The sequence below is a fragment of the Halichoerus grypus genome, chromosome 2 (assembly GCF_964656455.1).
Source record: "Halichoerus grypus chromosome 2, mHalGry1.hap1.1, whole genome shotgun sequence".
In the NCBI taxonomy this organism is placed as follows: Eukaryota; Metazoa; Chordata; class Mammalia; order Carnivora; family Phocidae; genus Halichoerus; species Halichoerus grypus.
The window spans coordinates 17,700,876-17,727,282 of NC_135713.1; the positions used below are offsets into that span (position 1 = coordinate 17,700,876).

The 26,407-nt window shown below is 37.5% G+C and overlaps 1 protein-coding gene across 1 annotated transcript in view; it reads right to left on the reverse strand.

Moving 5' to 3' along the window:
• Positions 1–26,407, reverse strand: part of CDH12 (cadherin 12) — a 986,307-nt gene that overhangs the window by 630,809 nt on the left and 329,091 nt on the right. The window contains exon 2 of the mRNA XM_078066589.1: positions 17,962–18,045. The gene's annotated coding sequence lies outside the window, so the exon portion shown is untranslated. The remainder of the gene's footprint in view (positions 1–17,961; positions 18,046–26,407) is intronic.

The window sequence follows — 26,407 nt, forward strand, 5'->3', positions numbered from 1 at the left end:
TAGGAGAACAAGACAATAAATTAGAAATTCTGATGTGTTGTTTTGCAAAGCTAGGAGGGCACAAACTGCCCCGGATTAAGATCTGGGCACTTGCAACAAAGCCCAATTAGGAATTGATGAGAAAACAGACAAATGCCCCAGGTTTTCTGACCCTTAATACAAAAGAAATTTTTAAATAGTAATTACCCCTAAAACTGGGATCATGACCTGAGCTGAAGGCAGACACATAACCAACTGAGCCACCCAGGCGTCCCTCTTAACAAGAAATTGTAAACAAAGTCGTTTTATTTTTCTTTATCTACCCAGAGAAACAAAGTTTCTATGTTTTGTCCTTTCCAGGTTTATAAGAAACTCTCTCCAGATCTTTAACTATGGGCATTTTTAAGTTTTTTGTTATTTACAGAGTCATTGCTTTACCCTGATGCTTTGGTAAAAATGTGTTCCTGCAAAACTACTTCATCTTCCAGGAAATTCATAGAAAAGACACTGACAAAGACAGGTTTCTGATAATGGAGACCAATTTGCCTTCATGTAGGAGGGACAATGATAAACCCTGCAAGTCTCCCCCAAGGCTACCTGCATGGTCCCACAGTATGTCAAGGGATGATGGCCTGAGACAATCCTTCTTCTCCTTCCCACATCAGTGAGATGGGCACATTATGCTCATGATGTAATATTAAAATGTGAAGACTTGCCTGTGTTGCAAGACACCTTGCTGTCTTTGCTGGAGCATCACGAGGAAGAGGATGGGCAGTGGACCCACAGAAAATTCAGGGCCCTGGCTTATCAGTCAAGTACTCGGGTGTTATCTCCTTCAGTAAGACAAAAGTTGTCCCTGCAGCAGTTATTGATAAAATACAGGCATACCCATGTCTTAACACCTCAAAGTAGTTGCCAACTTTCCTAGGTCTCTTAGGGTACTCGTGTCCGTTCATCCCTTGCCTGGTTTTATTCGTAAAAAAAAAAAAAAAAAAAAAAAGGAAGTCCAATGGGACTGGTCCTCAAAGGAATGTGAGGCATTTGACCAAGCCAAGTGGCCATTAAACAGATCCAAGCCTTAGGTGTTGTCGTACAGGGACAGCCATGCGAATTGGATGTAGCCAGTTTCCCAGAAAAGTCTGGATGGGGCCTGTGGTAACAGCAAGGGCACTAACAAGTACCATTAGGCTTCTGGTCACAATTGTGGAAAGGAGTTGAGACACAATACAGCGTTTTAGGACAATAGCTGTGTGCTACTTATCATGACTTCCAGAAAGTAGAAAACATCCCCAAAGGGATCCCAGTGACTGTTCACGCTCCGTATCCTATAGCAGGATGGCTAAAGGATACGTTCCAAAAGCCCAGATCACGCAGTGCCCAAACCTAAACTGCAGCCAAACGGCATGCCTACTTGCAACAACATCCTCTCTTGACTAAGAGGCCCGGTGGTGTGAAGTTACACTCCATTCTAGGCCCGGTGATTACGTCACCTCTAAAAGGTAACCATTCTCTGAGGCAGTAGACCATCACAGCTGCCCTCCTTTGTGCAGGAAGGAGACAGACAATTCCTGAGCATGCCTGGTACACTAATGGGCCAGCAAGGGGCAAGCCCTGCACCGGGATTGCCATCGCCATCCAACCCTCAACTGACACTATCTGGATAGACTCTCCATGGGCTGAACTGTGAGCAGCATGGATGGCATTGCTCCAGGAGCCTGATCTCATTGTTCTATGTACAGAGAGCTGGGCAGCCTACAAAGGACTGGCCACATGGCTTCTCTAACCGGAAGCACAGGACTGGATGGTAGCGGGGTGCCCACTCTAAGGCAACAACACATATAAGGTATGAACATCACTGTCTATCATCCAGATGCACACAAAGCATGCACTCTGCCTGTTAGTCAACAGGCTGATGAGTCGGCCAGTGTCTGCCTCCTGGAGGATGTGCCCGTAGAAGACACCACCACCTGGCGACACAAGAAGATGGGACATCGAGGGCAATGCACCTGGCAGGCTATTGCTAAAAACCGGTGCTTACGGCTGCATTACAAAGACATTGTAGTTGTCTGCCAACAATGCCCCAACGGTGCCCAGGAATGACCGTGACCTTTGCCAAGAGATACTAGAGAGATAGTAAGAAGGCAGCGCCCTGTTCAGAGATGGCAGACTGATCACCTCAGTCCCTTGCTCCTCTCTGATGGCTGATGTTATGTGCTGAAACTTATTCAGGACTCCTGCAAGTCTACCCCAGGAAGCGTGTTATGCAGAAGGCCACCACCTGTGGTCTGGGACAGGAGTGTGCCGTATACAGGCTACCCACTGACCCTGACCGCAACCGAGACTCCCACTTACAGGATGTGAAATGCAAGAGAAGGCCAAAGCTCAAGACATCTATTGGCATTTCCATCTACCATATAATTCCATTGCAGGTAGACTGATAGAACACACGAATGGATCGTTGAAACAAAACTTTGATAAGAAACCTGTTCACTGGCCTTTTAGACACACCACCTGTCAACAGCTATACGGATATTAAATGAACATGTACATTCCAATTGGTCCAGTGCCCACTCTCTACTCATCCCAGGACCTGATGCCACCCTTGGAATACAAGGAGGCAGCAGACAAGAGGATGTTCTTTGCCACAGGTAGGGAAACAAGGTTAGTTTTTATTGTCCTTGCCACAAGATCTATCTATACGGGAACATACAATTAAATGGCCCTGGAAATGGCAGACAAGTCCACGATGGTTTGGGTTTTCAGCGCCATCGGGAATAAGGATAAAACAGAACCTAACCATCACTCCATTTTTCCACCCCACTCCACCGAAGAAAATGAAGGTACATAACCCCAGGCCTCTCATTAAAAAAGGACACTATCATGATCACCTTATTGAGTATTGCTATACCTCTATCATCCTTTTCAGGTTTGCCCAACCTCATAACAGAAAGGAGGGCAAACAATTTGGAGCTATAAACCTAGAGATAAGCCACCGATGGGGTGGTGTTAGCCCAGAACACCGCCACCTGAATTCTATTAGACAATCATGACTTGCCTTTTCTGGTGCCTATTAAGCATCTTACTTTTTGACCTTAGATTCTCCATGGGAAACCTGTTTGCTGATTGGGCCCTGACTGCACTTCTATAGAGAATAAGACCAACTGTTGGGTATGTAGTGAACTCCCCCTAGTGGTGACTACAGGCTTTCCCCGGAGAAATTTTTTTTTTTTTTTTTTTTTTAAAGATTTTATTTTATTTATTTGACAGAGAGAGAGGGAGACAGCTAGAGAGGGAACACAAGCAGGGGGAGTGGGAGAGGGAGAAGCAGGCTCCCGGCCGAGCAGAGAGCCCGATGTGGGGCTCGATCCCAGGACCCTGGGATCATGACCTGAGCCGAAGGCAGACGCTTAACGACTGAGCCACCCAGGCGCCCCGAGAAATGTTTTTTTTTTATAGTTTCTTAGCTATTTGTGCTGTATTATTTGGATGCTGCAGCTCGTATTGTTGTTGTGGGATTTGGATGCAATGCACCTTGGCATACCTGGCCCCAGGGACATTGTGGAAGAGGGGCACGTAACGAATATATGGGTCATCCAAGGTATGGGGGGTGGGCTATATGGTATGGGCTGGCTGGATAGCTAGCTTGCAAAAGCATACCCAGAATGTTCCTGAAGATCACTATCTTGAGAATATAGAGATCCTGTCCTCCCTCTATATTCCCATCAAGCAGAATAGGTAGAAGAACATGTTATTCAGCATTCAAGGTCAGGGGCTCCCTGGGTGGCAAACCCAAAGTGTCTCCTTTGTAACAAAGAGAGTTCTGACGGCAGGCCTTGATCTCTTTGGAATGTGGGCCATGCAAGGAGGGAGAGGCTGCAGATAGTCCCTAGGCGAAGCTGCTCTGCTATAAAAGCTTGCTGCATGTAGATCCCAGCAGCAGATACTTTGTCCAGTCTGCTGCTTCTGGACTCCCCATACCTAAGTTCCCCCAACAGACGTGTGTCTCAATTGCTGCCTCTGGGTCATTTCTTCGGCCTTGCTGGACCATCACGCACCCCTGGCTTAGAGTCTGTTAGGGTGCAGCTGCACATGATCAGTCCCCTATCCCTGTACTATAAATAAACTCTTCCTCCTCTGCTGACCTCAGAAGTTAATAATTTTGTGTTTTGTCATGTTGCCATTCCCTTTAATAATACAGTCTTAAAACCACTGATCATACAGAAAAGACCCAAGCTCCTTACCACACCAACAAGATCTGCAATATTTGCTCCTGACAATCTCTTAGACTTCATCCTCTTATTCACATACATTGTGCACCCACTCCAGCTATTCTGGTGCTCTCTTCTGCCCTTCCGGTATGCCAAACTTGTTCCTCCTGGTTCCTTTCCCCTAGCTCTTGCTTCTGCCTGGTAAACTCTCCCTACATGTGATCACATCACAAGTTCCTCCTTGGCTTAAATGATTTCACCTCAGAGACAGTTTTTCTGACCACCAATTAGAAGTGAACTCCCAGACACGACCTGTTATATCAATGTGCTTGACTTCATTACTTTATTAGTCTCTAATCATTTCTTATAAATTTATAATTCATTTGTTGATCTTTTGTCATTCTGAATCACAATATAAACTCTAAGGTAGCAGAAATATATCAGGTTCATTCAACTCTATCCCAAGGCAACCAAATTGGTGCTTAGACTGCATTGCTAAAAACTGTTAAATGAATGAATGAATCAATGGATGGATGCATATGATAAATTTCATTCATGTACACATGAATATTTGCCAGGCACTATACTTGGCACTGAGAATAGGTTTAAAGTTTAGGGAGAAAACATTATTTTCAAGATGTCATTATTACTGAAACTAGAATAAAATTTCTAAATTATGTAGAGAAGTTTCAATTTCTCACTTCATCTAAATTATTTCTACGTAATTTTAATTTGGTCCTCCAAGTATATGTGTGTTTCCTCCAATGTATTCTCTCTCTCTCTCTCTTTTTTTTTTTTTTTAAAGATTTATTTATTTATTTGACAGAGAGAAAGCACAAGCAGGGGGAGCAGGAGAGAGAGAAGCAGGCTTCCCGCGGAGCAGGGAGTCTGATATGGGGCTCGATCCCAGGACCCTGGGATCATGACCTGAGTAGAAGGCAGACGCTTAAGCAACTGAGCCACCCAGGCGCCCCTCCAATGTATTCTCTTGTAGAGAGGTATCACTTTCTCCATCGCTAGCCCAGCTAGCCATATGATCCAAAACAAAAAATGTAAATATTTGATCATTTAAGCAAGTTTAGAACCAAGCTGTAATCTCTGCATCCCCTAGGATAGAAACGTAACTATCTGAGTGTCCATTTCTTTGTTTCAATGGTAGTGTATACAACAGTCACTAACCACATGCGTGTGGCTACCTGAACATGTGGAATGCTAGTGAGACAGGAACTAAATTTATAATTTCATTTAATGTTAATTTAAATTTAAAGCTTGGAGCAGTATAAAAGGTTTCCTTCAAGAAGTCTGAAACTTATTTTGTCAATTATATTTACTTCCAAATTAAAAAAAAAAACATTGTATTCACGTTATGTAATGTTCAAACATACCATCATCTGTGGCAAAAGGCCTAAAATTAAGTCCTGGTATTGTGTGTATTGTGGGATTGTGTGTGCCTTGACCAGGAGGGCTTTGAAAGTCTTAATGGCAAGTTCCCCTCCCCATCGTGTGCCCGCGAATAAGGTCTTCTAGCCAAACAACTGTCCCAATCACAGGAACCAGGCAAGCAAATGTCACTTCCCAATAGCCCACAGGATCAGTCGCTAAAGTCAATCACATCCTCCTGCAGGAACAGATCATCTAATCCCTTTGTTATTACCAAGCCTGCCTCCCACAGCCCTTGCTTGTTTACTCTTTCCAAGTACAACCCCCGAGTGGCCCCATATGGCACAGTGTCCTTCTCCCCCATGCTGTGAGTACACACGCCTAATAAACTGCTGTTGATGGCATCTGCCCCAGGTCAGGTGTCCTGTGTTCAGCGACGGCTGTAACCCTGGGGCAGAATCCCCCTCTGCCAAGGTAGAAAGAAGGCAATCGAAACACAATAACATTTTGATCTATTTATACTTGTATAAATATTCTTTCTTTATGAGCAATAGTTTATATATGTTCAGAGTATACATTCAAAATTTACAAGTAACATTTTATCACTATCCAATGGCCAATTATCAATAACCAATGTTTCCTGTTATTTTCATAACTGGTATTTATTTGCGTATCGTTTGAATAATAAAAAAATTGCCAATATTCACTCATTTTTGCCCTACAAAAATAGCAATTTTGAATGGTTCAGATTAATATTTGAAAAATATCTTTTAACACTAAATATCAGTCTATAAAGTGTACTGGTTCACTGAGCAACTGTTAAGCAACTTCCTTCTAGTGTTGCTGTGAGTCTGGCAGATGCTACAAAGTAAAATTCGCTTTCCACATTTTGTCAAGCTAGGACTTCACATGATTTATTTTCTGCCAACGAGATATGTTCTGAGATATTTGGATTCAGCTGTGAACAAAGTTAAGCAGGAGAAGAGGGGATGATGATATCAAATCACCCCGTTTACTGGTGTAGATGTGACAGGAGGGCGTGGCTCCAAGCCATCCCTTCCGGCTGGAGCTTCCTGATAACCTGGGTTGTAGTGAAGGTCATGTGCTCTTGCAGCTAGCTGCGCTGTGGGGATTTTTGATCCACAGATTTTGATTAAGATGGAATGATTCCAGAGCTGTCAGTCCCTTTTTCCCCCGTGCTCCTTCCTGTCCCAAGGGAGAAAATCCTTTGGCTGGCCATTCCTTTGATGGTGTTCTGAGTCTCATTCGAGGAAGTCCAGATAGTACCGGCCCCTCCCACCCTACCTAACATAAAAATCAACTTCTTTATAAAAATCAACTTCTTTATAAAAATCAACTTCTTTATAAAAATCAACTTTCTGCCTAACGTAGAGATTTCTGTTATCTCTCTTTTTTTTTTAAGATTTTTTATTTATTTGACAGAGAGACAGCGAGAGCAGGGAACACAAGCAGGGGGAGTGGGAGAGGGAGAAGCAGGCTTCCCGCTGAGCAGGGAGCCTGATGTAGGGCTAGGTCCCAGGACCCTGGGATCATGACCTGAGCCGAAGGCAGACACTTAAAGACTGAGCCACCTGGTGCTCCAAGATTTCTGTTATCTCTTAATGAACCCCAGATTTATACTGGTGTACTGGAGTGAATCAGACAGCATGATAATGTATCCCTTGATAACACAGTTCTGAATATAAGGTGACTGAAGTTTACTCCCATGTTCCATCATTCATTGCTTTGCAGTGATGCAATGACTAATTCTCTATGATTGAATTTTGAACCCCTCTTAAAGTATTATGGTGTATTTAATATACTTTTGAAACTAACCTAATTCTTCTAGGTCCTTAAGTCACTGATAATCATTCCTCTAAACCCAAATTATAAGCCAAACATAGAATGCAATATAATTGTTGCTCATGATTTAGGCTCACCTCCTCTAATTTAGATTCTTTTTTTTTTAACCTTCATTTTCCCCAATTGAGTATCCATTAGGTGATCTGAAAGTTGGGTAAAATTTTGCAAGGTCATTACGGATGGAAGGGGATAAAGATGTTGCTTTAAAGATGGGAAAGTATATGGATACCCTGAGGTGGGGGGGGGGGAGGGGACCAAGGACTGGAAGAAGGCCAGTGTAATAGGAACATACTAGATTGAGAATAGATCATTGGAAGGCATGGAGCCAGGGATTGAGATGAGGTCAGGGGACCATGAAACCTGCAGTTTAATATCAGATGCAGACAAATAAACAGCCTATAATCCAATGTGATGGGATGGCCAAACTAATGAAGCTGCCACAGATTCTGGAGCCAAGAGAGACACAAAGAACAGAGTGACAGCCGAATTATGAGCAGTGAGATGGCTCAGGGAGGGAAGGCATGTGCAGGTGGGCAGCAGGGGAGGGGAGTTCTGGGCAGAGTGTGAGCATGTTAAAACTCTGTAAGAGAGTAGGGCTGTAGCTGAGCAACTGGAAGTTTTGTAGTGTGTATGTGTTAGCACAGAGTACAAGGGTGAAGATTGGCCCTAAATAACGCTGCAAAACAAAAATGGGACCATGAAAAGCTTTGTAAGATGTATAAGATCAGGATAAATTTATCACTAGAGTTACCTATTACAAGGAGCACTCTGTGAGAAGGCTGAAGAATTCGATTTTAGATACAATTACACCCCAGAGACATTTATGCCAAGTTTCAACATTCCTTAGCTTTAAGAAGACCCATCTAGTTATGAAATGAAATGCAATGATAATTAAACCACCAGAAGACTACAACACAGCATCGCACACTATGCAAGGAATATCAGTTGCAAAAAGGAAACTCCCTTTTGCACAATTGAAGATGCAGTTATCCTATATTTCACCCCTTTTGTCAGCCCCATGGGATACACAGGACATATGCTTTCTATCTAGTTTCTTTTTTTTTTTTTTAATATTTTATTTATTTATTTGAGACAGAGAGAATGAGAGAGACAGCACATGAGAGGGGGGAGGGTCAGAGGGAGAAGCAGGCTCCCTGCCGAGCAGGGAGCCCGATGCGGGACTCGATCCAGGGACTCCAGGATCATGACCTGAGCCGAAGGCAGTCACTTAACCAACTGAGCCACCCAGGCGCCCAATCTAGTTTCAAACATGTGTTTAGATGACAGGCATCCCCTAGGGGCAAGGGGAAGAATGGATTTCAAATAACATAGAAAGATGGAATAAATATCATGCTTAAAGAAATGAATTTCTCTGTCTCATCACATGCAGCAAAAACTTTAAAGGAGCCTACCACTCTTGATGTAAACATTCCTTAAAAATGTTTATTGAAAATCTTTGAACATTGACTGTTGTAACAGGCTATTCATGTGTGGAAAGAATTATTAAGCTAGAAAAGGAGGATGTATTTTTGCAATATTAATTCAACTAACAGGGTTATGGGACTATATGTGTTACGTGCAAACCATTTATTATTTCCAAGGACGTTGTGTCTGTCCACAGTTTAAGTAGCAGCTTCCATCTGGCTATGGAAAATATATGAAAAGTCATTGAATGGGTAGACCTAAACACACTAAGGGAAAAGGAGTCTTTACTCAGGACTCTTGGGCACTCAAAAAGGCAACAAGGTGGCCACACTCAAAATCTGCAACCTCAGAAGAATTGTGAGATTGAAGCAGCATGGTTAACAAAGGAAGGACCTGGATGAACTGAGAAGAAGAGAGGACATGTTTATTAGTCAAAAATATCAACGATAGGTAACAAGTCTATTCACGGAAGCAACTGGACTGAACATAACTCAGCAGATGTCAGTTCTAGCACAATCCAGGATCATCACTCTTCCAAGAAGCCCTCTTGCTCCCAACTCTACAAGATCACATGAGCCCCTTTTATCTTAAAGGGAAGCCCAGGGAGGGATATGAAAGACTGAATGAACAATACCCCAAAGAGACTGATAGGTATTTTCACACACTGCTTAAGTTTTGGGACCTCATGAAATTTTAAACTGAGGGAAAGTCTGCTTACAAGAAATGTCATATCAGTTCTGAAAACAGACATAACACTGTCATTACATATTTAAGTCTTATTGCAAATATAATGGGTGAAACTGCATTCCATGCAGTTATGAAAAGAATGCTTAGGACACATGCCTTCTTACCATCTGGGGGTACTGGCTAACACTATTCATAAATAATGCATCCTCTTATAATAATATATAACATTAATAAATGACCATTGTTTAAGCGTAGATAGATGAAGTTAAAAGACACACTTTTGATAATATAGGTAATCAGATGCAGGTACAAGGGCTTTTCAAACAGAATTACTGTATATCCTATTAATGGAACTATCTTATGAGAAGCCTCAAAGTAAACTGATTACCTCATCTTTGGATATCACAAAGATATAGTTCTTGGAAAATCTGAGCAAGGTAAGAACATAGGAAAGGTTATATTTGTATCTGTCATAAATCTGATGGAACGATCTGACTGGTTTATAAAAAGGACACAGCATGACTTCTAACCCTATAAAAAAATCTCAATATTTAGCTATGGTGCTTAGGTGGGAAGATATCTGAAATACTAATTTCTAATTTCCACTGTTGTCATGCTCTGGCTCTTATAGAGACTTTAGAGTACCCAAGCAATTAAGTTGGGATCCAACCATTTTTGGCAGTTCTAGAAGTCTAGCAGTGTTTCATTTTCTGTGGTCAGAAAACCTCCATCATCATTTCTTAATCATATCCCTTGTATCTTTATATGCAGCCCATTGGGCAACACTGAATTTCATTGACACTTACTACTTCTTTGAGTTTCCTTATGGCTTTTTATTTTATTCCAAAACCACTCTTAGGACTTCTGCAACTTCTCCTGATCCTATAGCCTTGGTAAACTTTCAATGGTGTGGCCTTCTCACTTTCTTGTAAGAGCCCCTTAGTGGGCACCACTCTTATAGAACCTATTACAGCCAACCATGCGCTAAAATAATGGGGGACATGCAGATTACTTAGGTGTAATAGCAGTTTGTCTTTAAACCATTTGGGATTTCTATGCTATTTGAAAGCAAATAAAGACATGTTTGTGGTTCATGGTTCAAAAGTCATAAAAAACATTTGTCATACACACATCAAATTACCAAAGAAAGATTATAACCAAGTGACACAGTTCAAAATAAATCTACATTATGTTTCATCACTTTTCCCAGAGCATGTAAGCTCAGAGTCAAAAAACAAATTTTTAAGTCATCAAAATAGAATGAAATGCATAATTTAACCATATGATTAACAAAGTAGTATCTACTCCACTGGGCCCTGTTGGGTCACCTAGATAGCTTAAGGTGCCGGTAGATAAAGGTCTTAGATGTGGCACCAAATTGTAGATGTTACAAGGATAGACTTCTTGCTAGATTGTCTAGACTGGAATCCGGCATAGCCATTTACTAGTAGTATGAACTTGGCCAAGTTATTTAACTTCTCCAAGCTTCATTTCCTTTATCTATAATATAGGATAAAATAAATCAAAGAATAGTGTCATCCCAGAGGACTGTTATAAGGATTATGTGAGTTAGTATTTCTATATACTATTTGTAAATGCTTAGAACAGTGTCTGGCCTGTGGTTTTTAATAAATAGATTCTGCCTTTCTTTGTTTTGTCCTGGGATTTGGAGGGAGAGGAATACTCTCCTTCTTCTGTATTTCTTTGAGGCCAGAAATCCATGGGTTCTTTCCATTTCAAGCCAGCTAATTTCCATTGCAAAAGTTTAAAAGATTTATACTCAGTTTCTGTGGGCTTTTTTTTTTTTCCATAATTTTCAATATATCCTTAGTGATTGTTTTCCTAAACTTTGTTTCCCTTGTATTTCTGAAGTTAGTTATTGCATTGTTCTACTAATTACTTCATCAATCATTTAGTGAAATGTCTTAAGATGAACAACTATTTCTGACATATGTACATCATCTACTTGTGTGTGTGTAACTTCATGGCTTGCTCTGTGAAAAGACTTGAAGGAGTTCAAGTCTTTTCAAATGTTATTTTATTGGGAAGACCTCTAAATATGTGTTTAAAATTAGCAAAATACTATGTCTCTTTTCCTCTACAACACAGAAACTTCCTATCCCTCATCCTGGCTTATTTTCTACATAACATTTATGAATTTTATAAACAGATTTATCTATAATTTTAATATAAACTAAAAATTATATAATTTAATTACTTGTTTTTTCCTTCTCTTTACTAGAATGTAAGCACCAACGTGGTTACTAATTTTTAAAGTGAATTAGTTTTTGTCTTATGTCACCCATTTTACTGAGGCCTTAGAAATATAAAATGACCTGTACCTCTGAAATAAATAATACATTATATGTTTAAAAAAAAAAAGAAGAAGAAGAAGATAGCATGAAGGGAAAAATGAAGGGTAGGAAATCGGAGGGGGAGGCAAACCATGAGAGACTATGGACTCTGAGAAACAAACTATGGGTTCTAGAGAGGAGGGGGGTGAGGGGATGGATTAGCCTGGTGATGGGTATTAAAGAGGGCATGTACTGAATGGAGCACTGGGTGTTATACGCAAACAATGAATCATGGAACACTACATCAAAAACTAATGATGTATGGTGATTAACATAACATAATAAAAAAAAAAACAACATTTTAAAATGCTACTGAGATCTATTTAACATATACTATCATTTCTCTCCAATCTATTTTCCCCATTTAATAATTATTTAAGAAAATAATCCAGATATGTAGACATAGGGGCAAATATTTGCTTTCTGATAGCCTTTTCTTTTTTTTTTAGCAGATTCTGGGACCCACGATTTTGTGGTTAAATAGCAGGTAGCATTATGAAGTCAAAAATGATTTGGTCTATTTTTAGTCCAACAATATACAATAAGTATCCACCATACATTTTGTATCAGTGTTAGTTTATGTGGGAGAGAAGCCTCACCGAATCCCAAAGTTCTGTACCCTCCTTCTCTTGAACTGTTAATGAAATAGACGGGGCAGTGTTGTTACAAAACAGATAAAGGAACAACCAAGCAATGGTACAGGATACAACAAAGCTGTTTGACTCAAAAATCATCATACAAGCTTGTATCAAAGCATATGGTACTGAATCACCATTCCAGAGGAAGGAAAATTGGTAGCTAAGAAGATAATTTGAACTAAATTGGAGTAGTGTCATAGTGCCTGCCAAATGCAAAGAAAGGTTATTTGTCCCAAGCACGGGGTGTAGAATATGGTACACTCAGTGCAGAAGCAGCCCAAATTAAAATGTCTGCTATGTTACTCTGATTGTTTTCAAAGAAGGGCAGTTGAGACTTTCTAAAATGTCAGATGAAATCATGTTCAAATATAAACACAAAATATGTTTCAATGCCAAACATAAATATATATTTTTAATTATCCGCCACTCTGAATTAGTCACACCATAGCTCCCCTTAACTGAAATAGATAATTAAGTATCGGCTACATTAAAAAAATCATTGCCAAGGGATATTTGATATTAAACCAGGGAATCAGAAACTGGAATAATCTATTTGTGTCTCCTTAATAAGCTCATAATTATCCTTGAATAAGTGATTTTGTTATTCTGTGCTCTTTCCTTGTGCTTTCATAAAGTGGCCAAGTTCAGCTGTATCATGAACTGATTTAGACAATGCTGAAAAAATTAACAAATTGGTATTTTTCAAAAGCTTTAAAATTTTATAAGTGTTTATCCTCAACAAAAAAAAATGAAACTTCTCACCGTGTACGATTCACTCATCTGCATCCAAAGACCTTTGATTAGAGTAATTTCTCAAATATAAACAATTAGTAACAGGCCATTTGTTTACTAAATGTTACAGGAGAGACCCAGCTGTCTGTATCTCCTTCATTTGACTATTGTGAAGTTAGAATTTTCTCATGACATTTCACTATTTAAAAATGTTTAGCTAAATAATGAAGTCTTTTCAGATTGGATTAGATTAGATAGATATTTTTTCAGATTAGGTATTTAAGGTTACTTTCCATCTGCCGTCCAAGAAGAAACATGTTTCAATCTAAGAAAATGATTAACATTTCTATATAAGGTGACTCCATTTCTCATATGCCCTAGAAATATATCTTATCACTTATTTTGACATAGAAAGAGGCTTTTTAAAATCAACTGCAGGGCAGTGCTAATTGAGAGAAGCCTTAAAAACTCTGACACCATTTATCCCTGAACAAAGATTCCATGCTCTGTATGTTCTCATCCTTGGATTTCCAATATTGCCTTTATGAGGTTAAGAAGATGAATGCTCATTGCTTTTAATCCTTACTATGATTTATGAGCCTCTTGGTATCCCTTCCCCGGAGCAGCTACCACTGTGTGGTTGTTCTGGCTGTTGCCTCAGTTACAGACATCTGCAAAGTAAATTATGGATTGTCGTCCCATAGACCAGAACGAAGCACTCTCTTCATCTCTCCTGCAGGATTTTTTTTTTTTTTTATTAGAACAAAGACTACGTACAGTTTTACTTGCTTACATCCTAAAGAAATGTTAAGCGAACCTGAATGATAGCACAATGACCTGGATTATGACCTGTCACATAACATCAATGCAGTACGACATATAAACAGGATTACTTTAAAGCTAGGAAAAAAAAAAAAAAAAAAACAACTTTCCATTTATTTATCTTTCTTCTTTCTTTAAGAACACCATCTTTAGGTTCCCAGAAGGAAGATGACCTTTAAAATTAACTAAGAAATGTGCCATGCAATAAAGACACATATTAAGTGTCCCTTCAGTCTCTTGTGTGCAAGATTTTAAGAGCATCTGTGGTCTATGGTTCTTTGAACGAAATACTGACAAAGAAATAAAAAAAACTACATAAAGGAAAATTCATGGAAGATCGAAGTACCTCTTTTAGATTTTTTCTTCTACTGTTATCGCTTATAATAAACTTGTTTTAATAATCCTGGGAACCTGCAGCGATCGAGTAATTGGAACAATTCTTTCTTCTGTATAAGAAGTCTAGCAGAGTCTAAGAAGAAATAGTCAGCTCCCTCTGTATTTTCCTTTCTTTTCTCTGCTTATTATTTTGTGCAGATGATGACTCATAATTCCCAATGACAAGTCAATTGTGAAATCCTAACAGGCATGTCTCAAATGACTATCCTTTGACAGTTACCTAAAATTAGAAATATCCCAGCATTTATCTTTTTTTTTTTCAAATGTGCTAATTGCAGCGCAAACAATAACCCATCAGGGGAAAACCTCACTAACATAATTTACAAAATGATTTGTAGTAATACCTTACAAACTACTTTTCTTTTTTTAAACAGATGGCTCTGCAATTCATTTTTTGAACCCTATTGTCAACTCAGCAGGATATTGTGAGTACTAAAACCAGAAATGCTCAAATCCACCCCTGGCTGAGCAGATCTGTTGCTCCCTTTGTGTTTCCATCAGTTTCCTTTTCACCTCATCACTGCTGAGAGGCATGGTTCCCTGAGTGTCAGGACCTGATATTCATACCAATGCCCTAAAGACTTTTTTTTTTTTAAGACAGATCTTATATTTGTTTACCTCTGTGTCAGTCTCTGTATTCATTTCCAAAACCTTCCTTTTGTGACCACACTTTGCTTCTTTGGCCTCATGAAATGAAGTATTAAAGGAATCCTGAAGAATGTGATTTAGTTAAAACCTTAAACTAAATATATCTCTAAATAAACAAATGCCTTTTGCATAGTGATTACATACAGGTAATTGGCTAAGAAATTATAGGATCTAGACACAAATAAGATGAAACTGGTACTTCCTAAAGATTGGGCAAATATACATATATATATAATCCCCCAATACATTGCCGGCAATTATTTTCTTAAACACACACATACACACACACATGCACATACACACACCCTGATCGGTTTATTTCTCTACATTAAAAAATAAATAGCAACAACAAACATAGCTCCATATGTTCTAAAACATAAATCCCACAGCCCAGGTATGTTTTCAAATTTCATTCAAGGTTCTTCATCTACTGGACCCACTCTTCTAGATTTATCTACCAACTGTCCTCATACCTGATATTCACTGAATTTCCTAACTGTCCAAATGGCTTAAAATTCACCACACATGAATTATTACATACCTTCATGCCTTATATACATCTATCCCCTTTCCTTTACATATTTGTAGTCACTTATCTTTAAAGTCCAGTTCAAATACATCGTTTCTATATTTTCCCTCCCCTTTCCACCATAACATACAGAAGAAATCCTATCCCAGCTTCTTTGCAACCATATCATTTTTCATATTGGAACATAAAAGTATTCTATAAATAATCAAAGAGTGCTGTCTGACTGTAGGAAAAAAAGAATGATTTCTTTCATCTTGTTTTTCATTTTCAAAAGATTTATAATAAGTTGTTCTAATTACTCGTTAGGCAATCATGAATGTAAGTGACAAATAACAGGACAAACACTAAATTTTGTGAAATTTTGGAGGAGAAATTGATTGCTCTTTCTTTGAATGTTCAAAAAAGTATTTATGAAAGAAGATGATAGGATTTTTAAACCGGCCCCAAGGGCATTACTCTATTCAAAATTGAATTAATGAAAGACAAATATTTTAATACTAAGTTTAGCTTGAAACCTATACCTTCAATATTCTTGGATATCACTCTCTTCATCCACTCTCCTGGATATCATACCATAGAGACTGCTTTCAGGTCTTTTTTCTTACTTGAAGTTTATGAAAACCCTTACATTAAAAGGAGAACAATTTCAAGCAATTCTCTACAAATGTTTTCTGCATTCATTTGAATTATTTCCTCATTGAAAAAAGTGAACATTCTCACTACTTTAAGTTTATCCTTTCTCAAGTTACTATGTTTAAACTATTCTTAAATAAAATGATGATCAAATTTCTATATAGTCCTTTTAACTTTGATTATAGCACAGAGAGAACCAAAGGACATTTGAGAAGAGTGTGCTTCCTTTTTATTTGGATCTTTGGATGTTTTAATGCTTCATTAAGCTTTAAAGGAAAAGATGTAAAATCGTGCATTAATAATTAGTATCGTGTAGTATTAATTTTTGATTACTCATACTTGTATCGTAGATAATATTTAGGTTGCTGAAATCATGGTTTTGTAAAAAGGACAAGTTGCTGGTTACAGGAATTAATTCTGAAGTATGAAGCTCTCTCACATATTAATCTGAGTATAAGATCTGGAATGAAACCCCTAATCCAAAATTATCCGAGATCAGAAATTTTTTATTAAAAGTATCCAAATTTTCTACAAAAATGTGAAGATTTTACAAGGTAAAAGTAAAATTTTTCCATATGGAAATTCTGCATATTGATGATAACAAATTGAAAGATAAAATGGATGACAAAAGAATTAGTATTTGATATCAAATGGTTAATTTCATTTCAAACTTTTAATCGTGAAAAATTATATCTAAAATCTGTATGGATTTTACTCAAATCTGATACTTGAAATTAATTGATTATGTTATAAAACTAGATTAAATTGTAATATTTTTTGAGTAAATGTATCTCATCAAAGAAAAGCTAAAAACAAAAAGAAATGGTTTAGTTTCTCATTTATTAAATATGAGTATGCAGAGAGTTGAATAAATATCACAGCAAGATCCATAAAGCCACTTTAGTTTAATTACATTTGCCTTATCTCTTTAACTTTTTCTTTCTGAGCTATTATATCAATGGTTAATCTTAACTGATCACTGATTGAGAACTGAGAATATGAAGCTTGTTTTGACTAGAGCCTAAGAACAGATGCTACAATTACCAAGCAAGGAGTGTCAAGGCAGTGCTTTAATTATTGTCTCCAGAAGTTAACTATAAGGGTCTAAATCTCAGAGTTCAGATTCCTGCCATCAGCGATGGAAAAGCAGCCTACAACTACCTGCCCAAGAAACAACTGAGCTAGACCCTGCCGAATTAATATTAATAAAGACAAGAAAATTTGAGACAGTGTCTCTTTGTTTCCTGTGTCAGAGCTTCATCTGAAGTTTGTCTTTGAAATGAGACATACTCAGTTGAACAAAAGGAATATCCACTAATTATGAGGGAGTAGGCAATGTGTCATAAAAATATAAAAGGAGAAAATAAATTTCTGTTCTTAAGGAGGCACATAGCCACTAGGTTTTCTCAAATCTGAATGTAAATTGAAACAGTGTGAGAAAAATTCAGTGAAGAAGCTTAAACAGAATTCTTGCTAAAAGAAATGATTACTTAAGTTTTATGGTCGCGTCATGTTTATGCCAACTGCCTGTAAGTATATAAACATCTGAATATTTTTATTTCTCATAAATAATTTTTTAAAAGTAAAGTTTTTAAAAGAGTTTGAATTTTGAATTATTTATTAAGAGGTTGAAAGATATGTGTTAATGATAGTTAAATGTCACCTACCTTTGACAAGGCTGGCATCCTTTAAAACTCCAACAATCTATTGAGTTCCAAATGGACTGTATTCCCAAATAGAGTCAAACAGAGCTGGAAAAACAAACATACATAAAGTTGTAATGTCAAAAAAAATTTTATAATATATATTTATTTTAGAGTATTTCACATTTACTTAAAAGCTGCAAAGATGGGGCGCCTGGGTGGCTCAGTCGTTAAGCGTCTGCCTTCGGCTCAGGTCATGATCCCAGGGTCCTGGGATCGAGCCCCGCATCGGGCTCCCTGCTCAGCAGGAAGCCTGCTTCTCCCTCTCCCACTCCCCCTGCTTGTGTTCCCTCTCTCGCTGTGTCTCTCTCTGTCAAATAAATAAATAAAATCTTAAAAAAAAAAAAAAAAAAAAAAGCTGCAAAGATTGAGGGGCCTGGGTGGCTCAGATGGTTAAGCATCAGCCTTTGGCTCAGGTCATGAGCCGAGGGTCCTGGGGTCGAGTCCCACGTCGGGCTCCTCGCTCAGCAGGAAGTCTGCTTCTCCCTCTCCCTCTGCCTCTCCCCTGCTATGCTCTCTCTCTCTATCTCTCTGTCTCAAATGAATAAATAAAATCTTAAAAAAATAAAAGCTGCAAAGATTTTTCAGAGTTCTCATAAACCCCACATCCAATTTCTTCTGTTGTTAGCATTTTATATTACAATGATTTGTCATAACTTTTGATACATTGTGGTATATGGACTCAAATGATCGAATATTGATACATTCTGATTTCATGAGTTTTTCTCCCAATGTCCTTTTTCTGTTCTGGATATCATATTGATTTTAGCCTTTATGTCTCCTCAGCCTTCTCTGGAAAGTGATAGTCTCTCAGATTTTCCTTGTTTTTGATGACCTTGAGTGTTTTGAAGAGTAATGATCAGACATTTACAGAATGTCTCTCAATTGGAATTTGCCTGATTTTGTTTCTCATAACTAGACCAGGGGGATGGATGTCTAATTATTCTCATTAGACTGGGTTTGGGAGGAAGACCATATAGGTTGTGTCATTCTCATAACTTCACATTGAGGATGCATGACACCAGCTTGACTTCTGTTCTTCCTTTCCATAGTGTGCTTCTGGAAGCAAGTCGACAAACACAGACCACACTCAGGGGCAGGGAATTAAGTTCCACCTCCTTGAGGGGAAAATATCTGCAAGGTTTATTCGGAATTCTTCTGCAAGAAAGATTTTTCTGTTCTCCCAGTTGGTTTGCTTGTTTGTGTATTCAATCATTCATTAATTCATTAGAAATTTGTGTACATCAGTGTGAATTCATGGATATTTATTTTGTACTTTGTGTTATAATCCAATACTGCACCATTTATTTTGGTGCTCAAATTGTTCCAATGTGGGCCTTTATGAACTCTTTCACTTGCTTTTGTGACCTTTTGACATAGCATATAAATTTGTTGATTGAGCAGTTCCTTATATTCTCGCACTCAGAGCAAATTCATGCTAATCTTATATATTTCTTGCCTCAGCCCTAGACTCAGCAATATTTCCAGGGATCCTAGTCCCTTGTACTGGTGAATGATTTAGAAACCAGTATCTGGACACTGAGTATGCTTGTTGCTATGGGGCGGCCATTGTTTCTAAGCCTTTTCTGTGGGCTGAACTGGGAAATATATGTATTAATATTGGTACGTATACACATATATTCATAAAAGTTTGTCTTAAGGAAAACATTATATTATACTGATATCTCTGACCCTAATCACATAATATTTCTCAAATAAATAGTGTCTTAGGTTAACAGAGTATAGTATTGAAAATGCGTCTTATGTTTCTGTTGGAAATGTTCCTATCTGGGTAATATACCAGGAATGACTCGAAAAAAGATGCTCACACAAGTTAGAAAATACATGTCTGGTGTCTGATTCTAGGCCTTTTTTTTTTTTTTTTAAGATTTTATTTACTTATTTGGGGGAGAGAGAGAGAGAGAGAACCTGAGAAGGGGGAAGGGCAGAGGGAGAAGCAGATGCTCCGCTGAGCAGGGAGACCAACGTGGGACTCAATCCTGGGACTCCAGGATCGTGACCTGAGCCGAAGGCAGACACTTAAAAGACTGAGCCACCCAGGCACCCTGAAGAAATTTTAAGACACTCCATGAACATTTATTGTCACTTAGTCTTACTGAAGTTCATCATACTTAAAAAAAAAAATAGCCTTTAACACCATGTGCACACAGCCATAGCTCTCTGATCTTTTAGTCAAGTGTCATACACTAAAACAATAAAAAGAGTATGTGGAAATGTATATTATTTAATAAGAACTAATATATTTTCTTCTGCTAGTACATCCTATTACCATGCCCATGTTTCATATTTTTTTTTTAAATATATTTATTTATTTAAATAATCTCTACACCCAAAGTGGGGCTCGAACTCATAAGACCAAGATCAAGAGTTGCATGCTCTCCCAACGGAGCCAGCCAGATGCTCCCAAAAAGCTCACTGTTTTTTCATTTGTTTGTTTTTAAGTAGGCTATTTATAGATGGTCTGTGACTTAGGACAGTTCAACTTATGATTTTTTTACTTTATGATGGTGTGAAAGTGATACACATTCAGTGGAAACCGTATTTTGAATTCCGAATTTTGGTATTTTCTTGGACAAGATGTGTAGGATCGTCTCATGATGCTGGGCAATGGCTGCAAATGCAGGTCCCGGTCAGGCATCCAGTCATGAGGGTGAACAGATGATACGCTGGCCATCATTCTGCACCACACAGCCATTGTATTTTTCGCTTTCAGCACAGTATTCAGTAGTTACATGAGAGATTCAACACTTTATTAAAAAATAGGCTTGGTGTTAGAGGATTTAGCCCAACTGTAGGCTAATGGAAGGTTCTGAGTGTGTTTAAGATAGGCTAGGCTACGCTATGATGTTTTGTAGGTTAGGGTATTAAATGAATTTTTGACTTAAGATATTTTCAAATTGTAATGGGTTCATTAAAATGTTGCCCAGGAAGATCTGTATGGGATTGTTATTTGGGCCCACCTAAGTAATCCAGGATAACCTCCGGATCTCAATATCCTTAACTTAATCACATCCACAAAGACCTTTTATTTCCATATAAGGTGAAATTTATAGGTTTCCTGAATTAGGACATGGTTATATTTTGTGAGGTTATTTTTCAGCCTACCACAGACCACCTTCCTATCTCCTTCCATAGAGGAGAAAACATTACTAGAATAAAACAATTTCCTCATGAGTCTATTTCACATAAGACAGTGTGTATAGCCCTGATAGTACTAGAAATATAATCAAACACAATGAAAGAATTTTAAAATATTGTTTAAGACAATATAGGACAGACATAATTTAATTAATTATTTATTTCTTTATTTAGATTTTATTTATTTATTTATCAGGGAGAGAGAGAGAGCGCACGCACAAGCAGGGGGAATGGCAGGCACGGGGAGAAGCAGGCTCCCTCCTGAGCAAGGAGCCCGATGCACGACTCAATCCCAGGACCCTGGGATCATGACCTGAGCTGAAGGCAGATGGTTAACCGACTGAGCCACCCAGGCATCCCAGGACAGACATAATTTTAACTTGCTTAGAGATATAGATAGATATTATTTAATAATGTAACTTAAATTGATTCTTTCTCTTCCTTGTAGACTAGGACCATTGATAACCTACAACTATATTGTGCTTCAGTGAATAAAGTTACAGGACTGAAGTTTCAGAATTATGACTCCAACAATCTTTAGAAAAATCCTAATTAAGTAAACCTTTAGGCAAATTTTAAAGGGAACACTTTATAAATTCTAATGTACACTGCATTCATAAATTATTACTACTGGTACAAATATCTTATGCCTAGTCAATTTTTAAGGAAACTTGACAGAAGAAAGGAACTGGCAATAAAGTAAGAGGATAATGAGTCGGGAAATTATCCAAGACGAATAAAAGCATGAATGGCTTCAGTGAGGTTTAAATTCCCAGCCCTGTTAAGGGTATCCAGACCTCAGGCCATATGAACTAAAGGAACTAGGAATGAGACACTTGTATGCAATAGGTATTAAAAAGGGTTGCCCCATCTATGGAATGGGAATTAGAAAAACTTCTGCACATCAGCTCTGTGTAGCTGCACCAATACTAGTTGCTAACCAGGAATGACAGAGAGAGGTCATCATTGAGAAAGCAGATGGTAAGCATGGACTTCGTGTGTATGTGAGGTCCAGACACATGTATGGAATGGGGACTCCAACCCAAATTATTATGGCACTGGTGAAACCATCAGAGTCTCAGCTGAGCAAACACAAAAATGTCTTTAAGGTATTCTTTCATAATCTAAGGCATGAGACTCCCATAGTAGGGAAAAAAATAGTAAAAGAAAGCAAAACACATGAATGAACACCAGCTGAAGCGATGAAATGGAAAATTTGTTTCTGAAGAACTGGAAATAATAGAACATTTTGGAAAAGATATATAATACATTTAAAGTTTTCAGAGTTAAAGGAAGAAAGAAAAATTGTTTCTTTTATCAGATCATACACAAAAATAACTTTCAGGTGTGTAGGGAAATAAAAGCTTAAAAATATAAAAGAAAAGGGCGCCTGGGTGGCTCAGTCGGTTGAGCGACTGCCTTCGGCTCAGGTCATGATCCCGGAGTCCTGGGATCGAGCCCCACATCGGGCTCCCGGCTCGGCGGGGAGCCTGCTTCTCCCTCTGACCCTCCCCCCTCTCATGCTGTTTCTCTCTCGCTCGCTCTCTAATAAATAAATAAATAAAATCTTTAAAAAAAAAAATATAAAAGAAAATATGGAACATATTTTTATGAAATAGGAATAAAAACCTTCTTTAAACAAAAGTGTTAAGAGCACAAAGCAAAATAAGGACAACTTTTAATTAAAATTAATGTATTCAAAATTGAACTTCACAAACAAAAGGAAGCTATGTTAGCGACTGTGGAAGGTATTTGCAATTTGAGACTAAGTTTAGAGTGTAGATAACATAAGAATTTCAGTAGTCAAAGAAATATTGAACTTATAAGGTTTGTATGATGTTAGATAAGGCAAGTAAAGTTTTCTTTATTATATCATCATCACAATTAAGAATAATATATCTAACTTAGTCAAGAGGAACAATCACAAAAACAGATCAGTGTTACTAAGATGAGTTATGAGTACATAAATATTTGAAAACACAGTAGGGCAGTACCATGCATTTTAAGAAAAAGGGAGAACACTAGAGGCAGGAGAAATGTACTTAGTAAACGCTCTTAGGTGACAAAGCAATAAGACCATATACCCATTTTACTGGTAATGAGGAGATGTGTTCTTCTACCTGCTTCTGGCATAAAGATAAATCCCCTTATCAGTCGCTAGCCTACTTCACTGCAGGGTAGTGACCAAGATATACAGCAATGAAAATAAATGACACCAGGAAAACATAAGCTGAGGGAAGTGTGAAAAAAAAAAAACAGGTAGGACATGCGCTTCAAAAAGACCCAGGGGTCTATAAGAGCACAGTTCATGAGGCCATTTCAGCTAAGGTAAGAAAACCTAGAACTAATATCAGCTGAGGACAAGTAGTTACCAAACGTTGGGTAACAGGACTCACTGCAAAAATTGGAACTTGGGCATAGACCTATGTTTTATTTCCAATGCCCCTACCAAAATGAAAAAAAACAATTTAAAAAGAGGTAAAACTTATATCATGCTGGATAGTAATGAAAGGGATAGAGACAAATCTCTGCCAAAATATGAGATGTGTCTATTTTACAAATAAGCCTAAGATACTTGTAATAATTATCTTCCCAAAAAATGTTATGATAAAAAACAGGTAGAATACTCTGATAAAATCCCACTAATATCTTACAAATTAAAAGATTGAAGAACTGAGGTGCATCTGTGGAGTACTGCACTTAGAAATTCTTTAAAGGCTTTGTTTCCAGAACTTTCAAAACACTGTGAGGTCCACCAATAAACCACAGCCAAACCAATGGGACATCTGCTGGTGGCCAGGTTCTCTCCTGATACAGTTATTACTGAGGAAGGAGGCCCAATTAAATAGAAAACCAGATGTGTAAGGTTGGTTACTGATGCAAAAAAAAAAAAAAGAAAAGAAAGAAAGAAAGAAAGAAAAAGACAGGTTTTCTCCTATAGGCATTCTCCAGGACCTTGATGTTTCCCCACACCCATGGAATAATGAATATGATGATGGATATCATAATCACCAGCATTCTAACTTCAGATCATGTACCACTGAAGTATCACCCACGTTTCAAAGAACATATTGACTTTTGAAATATATATTTGGCTTGATTTGAAATCTCTGTATTCAAAATACATGAAAAGCTCTGAGAAAGAATCAGTAATAATAAGAACATATAAAGAAAAACAATGTGTTAAAGAAATAAATGAAGAGATGTTTTCAAATGACAAGAGTATTTTCACTCAATACATTTAAAGAGACTAATAGGCCAAATTAAAAAAGATAAATCATTAAAAGAACAGAATAGGATAAAAATAGGTCTGTCTGAATTAAGGTAACTGATAGTATCATAACATTTAAAATAACATTAATGATTTCCCATAAAATGGAGGAATAGAAAATTTACTGTAATATACAAACATGTTAGTAAAAAAAAAAACAAAACAAAATGATAATACACACAGAAACAAACACATTTTTAAATGAATGGATGAATCTGAAAGAAAGTAAAAGAAGTGTTTTAAGTGAAGAGCAAAGCTGGAGGACAAGTATGGGGAGGTAAGTGAGTAGGGTAGACAAGAGATTAATTAAGCCTTTAAGAAGCTGGCAGCCCAAGTGTTCTGTGAATGAAGGCTCTGAAGTGGCAGAGTTAGAGACAAATTAGAGAAAACTGCAGAAAATGGAGTACAGGAAGGCTAAACCTTTGGGGAAAAAATGGCTTCACTAAACTAGGAAATAAAGATGCTTTATATTTGTTCTGGAGATAAAAAAAAAAAAAATCTGCTCTGAGGATGTGTGACTGACGGCAGGCTCTCATTTGAGTTTGAAGAATTCATTTAAATTATTTGATTCAAAATCAATCTTTACATCAAAATTTGAATTTAAAGTGGATTGGGGTGTATAACACCCTCCAGATGACAATAAACCCCTGCAGAAAAGAACTCACAACTTACACGACAAAGAAATCTTGAAGGTTGAATTACAACAAATATAATGGGCTCTGGTCTAAAATCACAAAACATAGTGGATATCCTACATAGTTCAATAAGATAAAAAGATAAGAACAAGAAACAGCAGAGATAGGCTCATAAAACAGGAACCCCAAAAGTATTTGGAGATGAGACTGTATTTTACTCTAAAAGCTCAAAGTTTCATCCATCAAATCATCCATTGAAAATTTACAATTAATAAAAGATTTTAGGAAACTTTCTGAACAATGTTTAGATAATTGCATTGCAATAGACCTGCAACAAGAATTAAAAAGTGCAATTTAAAAATCATTTATCTTGTAAGTATTCATTAAATGGCTAGAAATAAATTTAACAAAAAAGGTGTAACACCTTTGTTAAATTAATTAAACAAGGAGGTCATTAGACTGATGTGGCTCTAATACCATGGTGGCCTACGTGAGCAAACCAAAAATGAAGCCTATGAATGCCTCAAGGTTAAGAAATTGAAGCCAAAGGACAACCAATCACCAACAGCCAATGAGGCTTAAGCTACTGCCAATCAGGTAATGTCCTTTCTTTTCTTCTGCACTTTCTCTGTAAAAGTCTCTCCCTTTGCTCTTGTTGACAGATTGCTCCTAAAGACTTCTGGTTTGGCGCTGCCAAATTTGAAGCAATTTTTGCTCCAATAAACTCTTAAAAGTTTTAACATGCCTCAATTTGTCTTTTAAAATCTATATTGATGTAATTGGCATCCTTGATTGATAACTATTAAATAAGAACTAAATACATGTAGAGACATCTCTTGCTTATTGAATCAGTTCCAAGAATCTACCAATTCAAATAATCCCAGGCAAAAGAAACAAGGTTTTTCATAAATAAAAGTGATACTAAATGACATAAAAGAATAAAGGGTGAGGATACTTAAGACATTAATATAGAATTAAAAAGCACAGGGCTTTGTCCTATTTAAGACTAAGGCTTAATATTAGTTATAACAGTTATATGAATTATGGTAAAGAAAAATTGATGAATGAAAGAGATGAGAACATAGACATATACACATGCACATGTGTGAAAACCTGATATATAGCAGAACAGATTTGAAAAACTAGTAGGGAACCACAGACTTTTCAATAAGAAGTAGTGAGCATTTTTTTTAAAAAATGCTAATTAAAAAAATACCATATCCCTACCTCACTGATTAGAAATCAATCTTAGTAGAATAAGCACTTAAGTGTGAAAGATCAAAGTATAAAATTTTGGACAAAACAAAATGTATTTATTAACTTGGCACAGGAAATTATTAGAAAT